At 44.6% G+C, this 14,860-nt stretch overlaps 4 non-coding genes across 4 annotated transcripts; all 4 read left to right on the top strand.

The window, feature by feature from the left end:
- The first annotated feature begins 469 nt into the window (after positions 1-469).
- Positions 470-541, top strand: TRNAG-CCC (transfer RNA glycine (anticodon CCC)). Its single transcript has one exon. It is a non-coding gene; the product is annotated as a tRNA-Gly (tRNA).
- Positions 542-2,068: 1,527 nt separating this feature from the next.
- On the top strand, positions 2,069-2,140 carry TRNAG-ACC (transfer RNA glycine (anticodon ACC)). The gene has a single exon. It is a non-coding gene; the product is annotated as a tRNA-Gly (tRNA).
- A 3,126-nt stretch (positions 2,141-5,266) lies between these two features.
- TRNAG-CCC (transfer RNA glycine (anticodon CCC)) lies at positions 5,267-5,338 on the top strand. The gene has a single exon. It is a non-coding gene; the product is annotated as a tRNA-Gly (tRNA).
- Positions 5,339-10,063: 4,725 nt separating this feature from the next.
- TRNAG-CCC (transfer RNA glycine (anticodon CCC)) lies at positions 10,064-10,135 on the top strand. Its single transcript has one exon. It is a non-coding gene; the product is annotated as a tRNA-Gly (tRNA).
- The last annotated feature ends 4,725 nt before the right edge of the window (positions 10,136-14,860 follow it).

The following is a 14,860-nucleotide window of genomic DNA, read 5'->3' on the forward strand; positions in this document are numbered from 1 at the left end:
ATGTGAGAAAAGACTTCTCAACTATCTGTCTCTGCTGAAATACAAGAGAGTGATCGTCAAAGGATCAACCCCATACTTTGAAAGTAAAGATACCCAATTATAAGCATAAATGACTGGTGGGACCGTCACACGTTTTTCTGGGCATGCTTTGAATGTCATTCTTGCCTTTTCGTTCTGCTCTTATCATTCTCCTGGGCATTTCATGGAAGGCACTCTCTTTCTCTTCGCTGCTTTGCTTCCAATGCTGCCTAAATATGTTCATTTCCACTATTTGTACTACTGCTTTCCATTTCTTCTCTTCTGCACAGATTTGGCCTTGGTTTCAATCCCCAGTTCCTTACCCTCTACAAGAAACTTTCTACTGCTTTTCATGTTGGTATCTAAACCAAATGCACCATTGAAACTGGTGCAAGATAGTCATTGAACTCGGGGTTGTAATCTTTAGAACCGAGAGCAACCACATCATAGGGCGTTGGTGGTATAGTGGTGAGCATAGCTGCTTCCCAAGCAGTTGACCCGGGTTCGATTCCCGGCCAATGCAGTGCAAATTTTTATATGTTCTCCAAGCAGGATTTGTTTTAATGCAACATGTCACAAAACGGAAATATCATGAACAGATTAATCAGACGTTAAATTAAAAAAAAAATGAAATACTTAGGCAGGCATCTCGATCGCCCCATCTGCTACATTCATTGTCCTATTAGATGCTATTTTCCAAAAAGCAGAGTCACCACTCACATGTGCTGGTAATAAATATGTTGCGGGCGGTAGACAATGAAAGGGCTGAACCCCGACCAGACATTCTAACTCTAGCATCTCTATATTAAAAAGCATTTCTAGGCAATATCTAGCATGTGAATAAAAGTAGGCAAGATCCACCGATGAATCTGGCAAAAGTCCCCAACGATTTTGTGCACACTTGTTCTCTCACCTGAATGCAGCGCCACCTTGTAGCCATCGGATGTAACTGCAGCTCACAAAATGTTATATCAGAGAGCAAGTTGAGAGGACTCCAAGAGGCAGATGTCCATGGAAAGAGCCTCTCACGACAGCAGGAAGGTTGGATATTTCAAGATGGCAACATTTCCTGTCCAATGTCCTCACGTCCCGAACGCTCCCAAACGCTCAAAAGCCTCACACCGGTCAAGCCCTCACCGGGTAGATCTCTGGCTCCCAGTTAAAATCAAATCCTGAGCATGCTAGCGCTAGGATCAAAGAGAGAGGAGAGGGTTAGAGAGCTGCTATCTTGGTAAAGGCCTGAAACTGCTAGTTCCCAAGAGGGTCTGCACTTTCAGTTATGACTGACTGTGAGACGAGAAGATGAAGATTTTCTGCACCCAGCATACATTGCAGCATGCTTAGGCAAATGAGGAGCGAGACCCACCAATCCCTCGCCACTTCGCTGAAAGCTCCTCCTCTGCATAAAGAGAACACTTTTACAAGGGAGCAGAGTGGCGCAGCGGAAGCGTGCTGGGCCCATAACCCAGAGGTCGATGGATCGAAAGCATCCTCTGCTATAATATTTCTTGTTTTTTCTTCTGAGAACCAATCTGTCATTTCCACGCTACCAGCAAGGAAAAGCGCAGGCTTGTGCTAGCTATGTGAGAAAAGACTTCTCAACTATCTGTCTCTGCTGAAATACAAGAGAGTGATCGCCAAAGGATCAACCCCATACTTTGAAAGTAAAGATACCCAATTATAAGCATAAATGACTGGTGGGACCGTCACACGTTTTTCTTGGCATGCTTTGAATGTCATTCTTGCCTTTTCGTTCTGCTCTTATCATTCTCCTGGGCATTTCATGGAAGGCACTCTCTTTCTCTTCGCTGCTTTGCTTCCAATGCTGCCTAAATATGTTAATTTCCACTATTTGTACTATTGCTTTCCATTTCTTCTCTTCTGCACAGATTTGGCCTTGGTTTCAATCCCCAGTTTCTTACCCTCTACAAGAAAGTTTCTACTGCTTTTCATGTTGGTATCTAAACCAAATGCACCATTGAAACTGGTGCAAGATAGTCATTGAACTCGGGGTTGTAATCTTTAGAACCGAGAGCAACCACATCATAGGGCGTTGGTGGTATAGTGGTGAGCATAGCTGCTGACCAAGCAGTTGACCCGGGTTCGATTCCCGGCCAATGCAGTGTAAATTTTTATATGTTCTCCAAGCAGGATTTGTTTTAATGCAACATGTCACAAAACAGAAATATCATGAACAGATTAATCAGACGTTAAATTAAAAAAAAAATGAAATACTTAGGCAGGCATCTCGATCGCCCCATCTGCTAAATTCATTGTCCTATTAGATGCTATTTTCCAAAAAGCAGAGTCACCACTCACATGTGCTGGTAATAAATATGTTGCGGGCGGTAGACAATGAAAGGGCTGAACCCCGACCAGACATTCTAACTCTAGCATCTCTATATTAAAAAGCATTTCTAGGCAATATCTAGCATGTGAATAAAAGTAGGCAAGATCCACCGATGAATCTTGCAAAAGTCCCCAACGATTTTGTGCACACTTGTTCTCTCACCTGAATGCAGCGCCACCTTGTAGCCATCGGATGTAACTGCAGCTCACAAAATGTTATATCAGAGAGCAAGTTGAGAGGACTCCAAGAGGCAGATGTCCATGGAAAGAGCCTCTCACGACAGCAGGAAGGTTGGATATTTCAAGATGGCAACATTTCCTGTCCAATGTCCTCACGTCCCGAACGCTCCCAAACGCTCAAAAGCCTCACACCGGGCAAGCCCTCACCGGGTAGATCTCTGGCTCCCAGTTAAAATCAAATCCTGAGCATGCTAGCGCTAGGATCAAAGAGAGAGGAGAGGGTTAGAGAGCTGCTATCTTGGTAAAGGCCTGAAACTGCTAGTTCCCAAGAGGGTCTGCACTTTCAGTTATGACTGACTGTGAGACGAGAAGATGAAGATTTTCTGCACCCAGCATACATTGCAGCATGCTTAGGCAAATGAGGAGCGAGACCCACCAATCCCTCGCCACTTCGCTGAAAGCTCCTCCTCTGCATAAAGAGAACACTTTTACAAGGGAGCAGAGTGGCGCAGCGGAAGCGTGCTGGGCCCATAACCCAGAGGTCGATGGATCGAAAGCATCCTCTGCTATAATATTTCTTGTTTTTTCTTCTGAGAACCAATCTGTCATTTCCACGCTACCAGCAAGGAAAAGCGCAGGCTTGTGCTAGCTATGAGAGAAAAGACTTCTCAACTATCTGTCTCTGCTGAAATACAAGAGAGTGATCGCCAAAGGATCAACCCCATACTTTGAAAGTAAAGATACCCAATTATAAGCATAAATGACTGGTGGGACCGTCACACGTTTTTCTGGGCATGCTTTGAATGTCATTCTTGCCTTTTCGTTCTGCTCTTATCATTCTCCTGGGCATTTCATGGAAGGCACTCTCTTTCTCTTCGCTGCTTTGCTTCCAATGCTGCCTAAATATGTTCATTTCCACTATTTGTACTACTGCTTTCCATTTCTTCTCTTCTGCACAGATTTGGCCTTGGTTTCAATCCCCAGCTTCTTACCCTCTACAAAAAACTTTCTACTGCTTTTCATGTTGGTATCTAAACCAAATGCACCATTGAAACTGGTGCAAGATAGTCATTGAACTCGGGGTTGTAATCTTTAGAACCGAGAGCAACCACATCATAGGGCGTTGGTGGTATAGTGGTGAGCATAGCTGCTGCCCAAGCAGTTGACCCGGGTTCGATTCCCGGCCAATGCAGTGCAAATTTTTATATGTTCTCCAAGCAGGATTTGTTTTAATGCAACATGTCACAAAACGGAAATATCATGAACAGATTAAGCAGACGTTAAATTAAAAAAAAAATGAAATACTTAGGCAGGCATCTCGATCGCCCCATCTGCTACATTCATTGTCCTATTAGATGCTATTTTCCAAAAAGCAGAGTCACCACTCACATGTGCTGGTAATAAATATGTTGCGGGCGGTAGACAATGAAAGGGCTGAACCCCGACCAGACATTCTAACTCTAGCATCTCTATATTAAAAAGCATTTCTAGGCAATATCTAGCATGTGAATAAAAGTAGGCAAGATCCACCGATGAATCTGGCAAAAGTCCCCAACGATTTTGTGCACACTTGTTCTCTCACCTGAATGCAGCGCCACCTTGTAGCCATCGGATGTAACTGCAGCTCACAAAATGTTATATCAGAGAGCAAGTTGAGAGGACTCCAAGAGGCAGATGTCCATGGAAAGAGCCTCTCACGACAGCAGGAAGGTTGGATATTTCAAGATGGCAACATTTCCTGTCCAATGTCCTCACGTCTCGAACGCTCCCAAACGCTCAAAAGCCTCACACCGGGCAAGCCCTCACCGGGTAGATCTCTGGCTCCCAGTTAAAATCAAATCCTGAGCATGCTAGCGCTAGGATCAAAGAGAGAGGAGAGGGTTAGAGAGCTGCTATCTTGGTAAAGGCCTGAAACTGCTAGTTCCCAAGAGGGTCTGCACTTTCAGTTATGACTGACTGTGAGACGAGAAGATGAAGATTTTCTGCACCCAGCATACATTGCAGCATGCTTAGGCAAATGAGGAGCGAGACCCACCAATCCCTCGCCACTTCGCTGAAAGCTCCTCCTCTGCATAAAGAGAACACTTTTACAAGGGAGCAGAGTGGCGCAGCGGAAGCGTGCTGGGCCCATAACCCAGAGGTCGATGGATCGAAAGCATCCTCTGCTATAATATTTCTTGTTTTTTCTTCTGAGAACCAATCTGTCATTTCCACGCTACCAGCAAGGAAAAGCGCAGGCTTGTGCTAGCTATGTGAGAAAAGACTTCTCAATTATCTGTCTCTGCTGAAATACAAGAGAGTGATCGTCAAAGGATCAACCCCATACTTTGAAAGTAAAGATACCCAATTATAAGCATAAATGACTGGTGGGACCGTCACACGTTTTTCTGGGCATGCTTTGAATGTCATTCTTGCCTTTTCGTTCTGCTCTTATCATTCTCCTGGGCATTTCATGGAAGGCACTCTCTTTCTCTTCGCTGCTTTGCTTCCAATGCTGCCTAAATATGTTCATTTCCACTATTTGTACTACTGCTTTCCATTTCTTCTCTTCTGCACAGATTTGGCCTTGGTTTCAATCCCCAGTTCCTTACCCTCTACAAGAAACTTTCTACTGCTTTTCATGTTGGTATCTAAACCAAATGCACCATTGAAACTGGTGCAAGATAGTCATTGAACTCGGGGTTGTAATCTTTAGAACCGAGAGCAACCACATCATAGGGCGTTGGTGGTATAGTGGTGAGCATAGCTGCTTCCCAAGCAGTTGACCCGGGTTCGATTCCCGGCCAATGCAGTGCAAATTTTTATATGTTCTCCAAGCAGGATTTGTTTTAATGCAACATGTCACAAAACGGAAATATCATGAACAGATTAATCAGACGTTAAATTTAAAAAAAAATGAAATACTTAGGCAGGCATCTCGATCGCCCCATCTGCTACATTCATTGTCCTATTAGATGCTATTTTCCAAAAAGCAGAGTCACCACTCACATGTGCTGGTAATAAATATGTTGCGGGAGGTAGACAATGAAAGGGCTGAACCCCGACCAGACATTCTAACTCTAGCATCTCTATATTAAAAAGCATTTCTAGGCAATATCTAGCATGTGAATAAAAGTAGGCAAGATCCACCGATGAATCTGGCAAAAGTCCCCAACGATTTTGTGCACACTTGTTCTCTCACCTGAATGCAGCGCCACCTTGTAGCCATCGGATGTAACTGCAGCTCACAAAATGTTATATCAGAGAGCAAGTTGAGAGGACTCCAAGAGGCAGATGTCCATGGAAAGAGCCTCTCACGACAGCAGGAAGGTTGGATATTTCAAGATGGCAACATTTCCTGTCCAATGTCCTCACGTCCCGAACGCTCCCAAACGCTCAAAAGCCTCACACCGGTCAAGCCCTCACCGGGTAGATCTCTGGCTCCCAGTTAAAATCAAATCCTGAGCATGCTAGCGCTAGGATCAAAGAGAGAGGAGAGGGTTAGAAAGCTGCTATCTTGGTAAAGGCCTGAAACTGCTAGTTCCCAAGAGGGTCTGCACTTTCAGTTATGACTGACTGTGAGACGAGAAGATGAAGATTTTCTGCACCCAGCATACATTGCAGCATGCTTAGGCAAATGAGGAGCGAGACCCACCAATCCCTCGCCACTTCGCTGAAAGCTCCTCCTCTGCATAAAGAGAACACTTTTACAAGGGAGCAGAGTGGCGCAGCGGAAGCGTGCTGGGCCCATAACCCAGAGGTCGATGGATCGAAAGCATCCTCTGCTATAATATTTCTTGTTTTTTCTTCTGAGAACCAATCTGTCATTTCCACGCTACCAGCAAGGAAAAGCGCAGGCTTGTGCTAGCTATGTGAGAAAAGACTTCTCAACTATCTGTCTCTGCTGAAATACAAGAGAGTGATCGCCAAAGGATCAACCCCATACTTTGAAAGTAAAGATACCCAATTATAAGCATAAATGACTGGTGGGACCGTCACACGTTTTTCTGGGCATGCTTTGAATGTCATTCTTGCCTTTTCGTTCTGCTCTTATCATTCTCCTGGGCATTTCATGGAAGGCACTCTCTTTCTCTTCGCTGCTTTGCTTCCAATGCTGCCTAAATATGTTCATTTCCACTATTTGTACTACTGCTTTCCATTTCTTCTCTTCTGCACAGATTTGGCCTTGGTTTCAATCCCCAGTTTCTTACCCTCTACAAAAAACTTTCTACTGCTTTTCATGTTGGTATCTAAACCAAATGCACCATTGAAACTGGTGCAAGATAGTCATTGAACTCGGGGTTGTAATCTTTAGAACCGAGAGCAACCACATCATAGGGCGTTGGTGGTATAGTGGTGAGCATAGCTGCTGCCCAAGCAGTTGACCCGTGTTCGATTCCCGGCCAATGCAGTGCAAATTTTTATATGTTCTCCAAGCAGGATTTGTTTTAATGCAACATGTCACAAAACGGAAATATCATGAACAGATTAAGCAGACGTTAAATTAAAAAAAAAATGAAATACTTAGGCAGGCATCTCGATCGCCCCATCTGCTACATTCATTGTCCTATTAGATGCTATTTTCCAAAAAGCAGAGTCACCACTCACATGTGCTGGTAATAAATATGTTGCGGGCGGTAGACAATGAAAGGGCTGAACCCCGACCAGACATTCTAACTCTAGCATCTCTATATTAAAAAGCATTTCTAGGCAATATCTAGCATGTGAATAAAAGTAGGCAAGATCCACCGATGAATCTGGCAAAAGTCCCCAACGATTTTGTGCACACTTGTTCTCTCACCTGAATGCAGCGCCACCTTGTAGCCATCGGATGTAACTGCAGCTCACAAAATGTTATATCAGAGAGCAAGTTGAGAGGACTCCAAGAGGCAGATGTCCATGGAAAGAGCCTCTCACGACAGCAGGAAGGTTGGATATTTCAAGATGGCAACATTTCCTGTCCAATGTCCTCACGTCCCGAACGCTCCCAAACGCTCAAAAGCCTCACACCGGTCAAGCCCTCACCGGGTAGATCTCTGGCTCCCAGTTAAAATCAAATCCTGAGCATGCTAGCGCTAGGATCAAAGAGAGAGGAGAGGGTTAGAGAGCTGCTATCTTGGTAAAGGCCTGAAACTGCTAGTTCCCAAGAGGGTCTGCACTTTCAGTTATGACTGACTGTGAGACGAGAAGATGAAGATTTTCTGCACCCAGCATACATTGCAGCATGCTTAGGCAAATGAGGAGCGAAACCCACCAATCCCTCGCCACTTCGCTGAAAGCTCCTCCTCTGCATAAAGAGAACACTTTTACAAGCGAGCAGAGTGGTGCAGCGGAAGCGTGCTGGGCCCATAACCCAGAGGTCGATGGATCGAAAGCATCCTCTGCTATAATATTTCTTGTTTTTTCTTCTGAGAACCAATCTGTCATTTCCACGCTACCAGCAAGGAAAAGCGCAGGCTTGTGCTAGCTATGTGAGAAAAGACTTCTCAACTATCTGTCTCTGCTGAAATACAAGAGAGTGATCGCCAAAGGATCAACCCCATACTTTGAAAGTAAAGATACCCAATTATAAGCATAAATGACTGGTGGGACCGTCACACGTTTTTCTGGGCATGCTTTGAATGTCATTCTTGCCTTTTCGTTCTGCTCTTATCATTCTCCTGGGCATTTCATGGAAGGCACTCTCTTTCTCTTCGCTGCTTTGCTTCCAATGCTGCCTAAATATGTTAATTTCCACTATTTGTACTACTGCTTTCCATTTCTTCTCTTCTGCACAGATTTGGCCTTGGTTTCAATCCCCAGTTTCTTACCCTCTACAAGAAAGTTTCTACTGCTTTTCATGTTGGTATCTAAACCAAATGCACCATTGAAACTGGTGCAAGAAAGTCATTGAACTCGGGATTGTAATCTTTAGAACCGAGAGCAACCACATCATAGGGCGTTGGTGGTATAGTGGTGAGCATAGCTGCTGCCCAAGCAGTTGACCCGGGTTCGATTCCCGGCCAATGCAGTGTAAATTTTTATATGTTCTCCAAGCAGGATTTGTTTTAATGCAACATGTCACAAAACAGAAATATCATGAACAGATTAATCAGACGTTAAATTTAAAAAAAAATGAAATACTTAGGCAGGCATCTCGATCGCCCCATCTGCTAAATTCATTGTCCTATTAGATGCTATTTTCCAAAAAGCAGAGTCACCACTCACATGTGCTGGTAATAAATATGTTGCGGGCGGTAGACAATGAAAGGGCTGAACCCCGACCAGACATTCTAACTCTAGCATCTCTATATTAAAAAGCATTTCTAGGCAATATCTAGCATGTGAATAAAAGTAGGCAAGATCCACCGATGAATCTGGCAAAAGTCCCCAACGATTTTGTGCACACTTGTTCTCTCACCTGAATGCAGCGCCACCTTGTAGCCATCGGATGTAACTGCAGCTCACAAAATGTTATATCAGAGAGCAAGTTGAGAGGACTCCAAGAGGCAGATGTCCATGGAAAGAGCCTCTCACAACAGCAGGAAGGTTGGATATTTCAAGATGGCAACATTTCCTGTCCAATGTCCTCACGTCCCGAACGCTCCCAAACGCTCAAGAGCCTCACACCGGGCAAGCCCTCACCGGGTAGATCTCTGGCTCCCAGTTAAAATCAAATCCTGAGCATGCTAGCGCTAGGATCAAAGAGAGAGGAGAGGGTTAGAGAGCTGCTATCTTGGTAAAGGCCTGAAACTGCTAGTTCCCAAGAGGGTCTGCACTTTCAGTTATGACTGACTGTGAGACGAGAAGATGAAGATTTTCTGCACCCAGCATACATTGCAGCATGCTTAGGCAAATGAGGAGCGAGACCCACCAATCCCTCGCCACTTCGCTGAAAGCTCCTCCTCTGCATAAAGAGAACACTTTTACAAGGGAGCAGAGTGGCGCAGCGGAAGCGTGCTGGGCCCATAACCCAGAGGTCGATGGATCGAAAGCATCCTCTGCTATAATATTTCTTGTTTTTTCTTCTGAGAACCAATCTGTCATTTCCACGCTACCAGCAAGGAAAAGCGCAGGCTTGTGCTAGCTATGTGAGAAAAGACTTCTCAACTATCTGTCTCTGCTGAAATACAAGAGAGTGATCGTCAAAGGATCAACCCCATACTTTGAAAGTAAAGATACCCAATTATAAGCATAAATGACTGGTGGGACCGTCACACGTTTTTCTGGGCATGCTTTGAATGTCATTCTTGCCTTTTCGTTCTGCTCTTATCATTCTCCTGGGCATTTCATGGAAGGCACTCTCTTTCTCTTCGCTGCTTTGCTTCCAATGCTGCCTAAATATGTTCATTTCCACTATTTGTACTACTGCTTTCCATTTCTTCTCTTCTGCACAGATTTGGCCTTGGTTTCAATCCCCAGTTCCTTACCCTCTACAAGAAACTTTCTACTGCTTTTCATGTTGGTATCTAAACCAAATGCACCATTGAAACTGGTGCAAGATAGTCATTGAACTCGGGGTTGTAATCTTTAGAACCGAGAGCAACCACATCATAGGGCGTTGGTGGTATAGTGGTGAGCATAGCTGCTTCCCAAGCAGTTGACCCGGGTTCGATTCCCGGCCAATGCAGTGCAAATTTTTATATGTTCTCCAAGCAGGATTTGTTTTAATGCAACATGTCACAAAACGGAAATATCATGAACAGATTAATCAGACGTTAAATTAAAAAAAAAATGAAATACTTAGGCAGGCATCTCGATCGCCCCATCTGCTACATTCATTGTCCTATTAGATGCTATTTTCCAAAAAGCAGAGTCACCACTCACATGTGCTGGTAATAAATATGTTGCGGGCGGTAGACAATGAAAGGGCTGAACCCCGACCAGACATTCTAACTCTAGCATCTCTATATTAAAAAGCATTTCTAGGCAATATCTAGCATGTGAATAAAAGTAGGCAAGATCCACCGATGAATCTGGCAAAAGTCCCCAACGATTTTGTGCACACTTGTTCTCTCACCTGAATGCAGCGCCACCTTGTAGCCATCGGATGTAACTGCAGCTCACAAAATGTTATATCAGAGAGCAAGTTGAGAGGACTCCAAGAGGCAGATGTCCATGGAAAGAGCCTCTCACGACAGCAGGAAGGTTGGATATTTCAAGATGGCAACATTTCCTGTCCAATGTCCTCACGTCCCGAACGCTCCCAAACGCTCAAAAGCCTCACACCGGTCAAGCCCTCACCGGGTAGATCTCTGGCTCCCAGTTAAAATCAAATCCTGAGCATGCTAGCGCTAGGATCAAAGAGAGAGGAGAGGGTTAGAGAGCTGCTATCTTGGTAAAGGCCTGAAACTGCTAGTTCCCAAGAGGGTCTGCACTTTCAGTTATGACTGACTGTGAGACGAGAAGATGAAGATTTTCTGCACCCAGCATACATTGCAGCATGCTTAGGCAAATGAGGAGCGAGACCCACCAATCCCTCGCCACTTCGCTGAAAGCTCCTCCTCTGCATAAAGAGAACACTTTTACAAGGGAGCAGAGTGGCGCAGCGGAAGCGTGCTGGGCCCATAACCCAGAGGTCGATGGATCGAAAGCATCCTCTGCTATAATATTTCTTGTTTTTTCTTCTGAGAACCAATCTGTCATTTCCACGCTACCAGCAAGGAAAAGCGCAGGCTTGTGCTAGCTATGTGAGAAAAGACTTCTCAACTATCTGTCTCTGCTGAAATACAAGAGAGTGATCGCCAAAGGATCAACCCCATACTTTGAAAGTAAAGATACCCAATTATAAGCATAAATGACTGGTGGGACCGTCACACGTTTTTCTGGGCATGCTTTGAATGTCATTCTTGCCTTTTCGTTCTGCTCTTATCATTCTCCTGGGCATTTCATGGAAGGCACTCTCTTTCTCTTCGCTGCTTTGCTTCCAATGCTGCCTAAATATGTTCATTTCCACTATTTGTACTACTGCTTTCCATTTCTTCTCTTCTGCACAGATTTGGCCTTGGTTTCAATCCCCAGTTCCTTACCCTCTACAAGAAACTTTCTACTGCTTTTCATGTTGGTATCTAAACCAAATGCACCATTGAAACTGGTGCAAGATAGTCATTGAACTCGGGGTTGTAATCTTTAGAACCGAGAGCAACCACATCATAGGGCGTTGGTGGTATAGTGGTGAGCATAGCTGCTGCCCAAGCAGTTGACCCGGGTTCGATTCCCGGCCAATGCAGTGTAAATTTTTATATGTTCTCCAAGCAGGATTTGTTTTAATGCAACATGTCACAAAACAGAAATATCATGAACAGATTAATCAGACGTTAAATTAAAAAAAAAATGAAATACTTAGGCAGGCATCTCGATCGCCCCATCTGCTAAATTCATTGTCCTATTAGATGCTATTTTCCAAAAAGCAGAGTCACCACTCACATGTGCTGGTAATAAATATGTTGCGGGCGGTAGACAATGAAAGGGCTGAACCCCGACCAGACATTCTAACTCTAGCATCTCTATATTAAAAAGCATTTCTAGGCAATATCTAGCATGTGAATAAAAGTAGGCAAGATCCACCGATGAATCTTGCAAAAGTCCCCAACGATTTTGTGCACACTTGTTCTCTCACCTGAATGCAGCGCCACCTTGTAGCCATCGGATGTAACTGCAGCTCACAAAATGTTATATCAGAGAGCAAGTTGAGAGGACTCCAAGAGGCAGATGTCCATGGAAAGAGCCTCTCACGACAGCAGGAAGGTTGGATATTTCAAGATGGCAACATTTCCTGTCCAATGTCCTCACGTCCCGAACGCTCCCAAACGCTCAAAAGCCTCACACCGGGCAAGCCCTCACCGGGTAGATCTCTGGCTCCCAGTTAAAATCAAATCCTGAGCATGCTAGCGCTAGGATCAAAGAGAGAGGAGAGGGTTAGAGAGCTGCTATCTTGGTAAAGGCCTGAAACTGCTAGTTCCCAAGAGGGTCTGCACTTTCAGTTATGACTGACTGTGAGACGAGAAGATGAAGATTTTCTGCACCCAGCATACATTGCAGCATGCTTAGGCAAATGAGGAGCGAGACCCACCAATCCCTCGCCACTTCGCTGAAAGCTCCTCCTCTGCATAAAGAGAACACTTTTACAAGGGAGCAGAGTGGCGCAGCGGAAGCGTGCTGGGCCCATAACCCAGAGGTCGATGGATCGAAAGCATCCTCTGCTATAATATTTCTTGTTTTTTCTTCTGAGAACCAATCTGTCATTTCCACGCTACCAGCAAGGAAAAGCGCAGGCTTGTGCTAGCTATGAGAGAAAAGACTTCTCAACTATCTGTCTCTGCTGAAATACAAGAGAGTGATCGCCAAAGGATCAACCCCATACTTTGAAAGTAAAGATACCCAATTATAAGCATAAATGACTGGTGGGACCGTCACACGTTTTTCTGGGCATGCTTTGAATGTCATTCTTGCCTTTTCGTTCTGCTCTTATCATTCTCCTGGGCATTTCATGGAAGGCACTCTCTTTCTCTTCGCTGCTTTGCTTCCAATGCTGCCTAAATATGTTCATTTCCACTATTTGTACTACTGCTTTCCATTTCTTCTCTTCTGCACAGATTTGGCCTTGGTTTCAATCCCCAGTTTCTTACCCTCTACAAAAAACTTTCTACTGCTTTTCATGTTGGTATCTAAACCAAATGCACCATTGAAACTGGTGCAAGATAGTCATTGAACTCGGGGTTGTAATCTTTAGAACCGAGAGCAACCACATCATAGGGCGTTGGTGGTATAGTGGTGAGCATAGCTGCTGCCCAAGCAGTTGACCCGGGTTCGATTCCCGGCCAATGCAGTGCAAATTTTTATATGTTCTCCAAGCAGGATTTGTTTTAATGCAACATGTCACAAAACGGAAATATCATGAACAGATTAAGCAGACGTTAAATTAAAAAAAAAATGAAATACTTAGGCAGGCATCTCGATCGCCCCATCTGCTACATTCATTGTCCTATTAGATGCTATTTTCCAAAAAGCAGAGTCACCACTCACATGTGCTGGTAATAAATATGTTGCGGGCGGTAGACAATGAAAGGGCTGAACCCCGACCAGACATTCTAACTCTAGCATCTCTATATTAAAAAGCATTTCTAGGCAATATCTAGCATGTGAATAAAAGTAGGCAAGATCCACCGATGAATCTGGCAAAAGTCCCCAACGATTTTGTGCACACTTGTTCTCTCACCTGAATGCAGCGCCACCTTGTAGCCATCGGATGTAACTGCAGCTCACAAAATGTTATATCAGAGAGCAAGTTGAGAGGACTCCAAGAGGCAGATGTCCATGGAAAGAGCCTCTCACGACAGCAGGAAGGTTGGATATTTCAAGATGGCAACATTTCCTGTCCAATGTCCTCACGTCTCGAACGCTCCCAAACGCTCAAAAGCCTCACACCGGGCAAGCCCTCACCGGGTAGATCTCTGGCTCCCAGTTAAAATCAAATCCTGAGCATGCTAGCGCTAGGATCAAAGAGAGAGGAGAGGGTTAGAGAGCTGCTATCTTGGTAAAGGCCTGAAACTGCTAGTTCCCAAGAGGGTCTGCACTTTCAGTTATGACTGACTGTGAGACGAGAAGATGAAGATTTTCTGCACCCAGCATACATTGCAGCATGCTTAGGCAAATGAGGAGCGAGACCCACCAATCCCTCGCCACTTCGCTGAAAGCTCCTCCTCTGCATAAAGAGAACACTTTTACAAGGGAGCAGAGTGGCGCAGCGGAAGCGTGCTGGGCCCATAACCCAGAGGTCGATGGATCGAAAGCATCCTCTGCTATAATATTTCTTGTTTTTTCTTCTGAGAACCAATCTGTCATTTCCACGCTACCAGCAAGGAAAAGCGCAGGCTTGTGCTAGCTATGTGAGAAAAGACTTCTCAATTATCTGTCTCTGCTGAAATACAAGAGAGTGATCGTCAAAGGATCAACCCCATACTTTGAAAGTAAAGATACCCAATTATAAGCATAAATGACTGGTGGGACCGTCACACGTTTTTCTGGGCATGCTTTGAATGTCATTCTTGCCTTTTCGTTCTGCTCTTATCATTCTCCTGGGCATTTCATGGAAGGCACTCTCTTTCTCTTCGCTGCTTTGCTTCCAATGCTGCCTAAATATGTTCATTTCCACTATTTGTACTACTGCTTTCCATTTCTTCTCTTCTGCACAGATTTGGCCTTGGTTTCAATCCCCAGTTCCTTACCCTCTACAAGAAACTTTCTACTGCTTTTCATGTTGGTATCTAAACCAAATGCACCATTGAAACTGGTGCAAGATAGTCATTGAACTCGGGGTTGTAATCTTTAGAACCGAGAGCAACCACATCATAGG

This window comes from Triturus cristatus, chromosome 11 (assembly GCF_964204655.1).
Source record: "Triturus cristatus chromosome 11, aTriCri1.1, whole genome shotgun sequence".
NCBI lineage: Eukaryota > Metazoa > Chordata > Amphibia > Caudata > Salamandridae > Triturus > Triturus cristatus.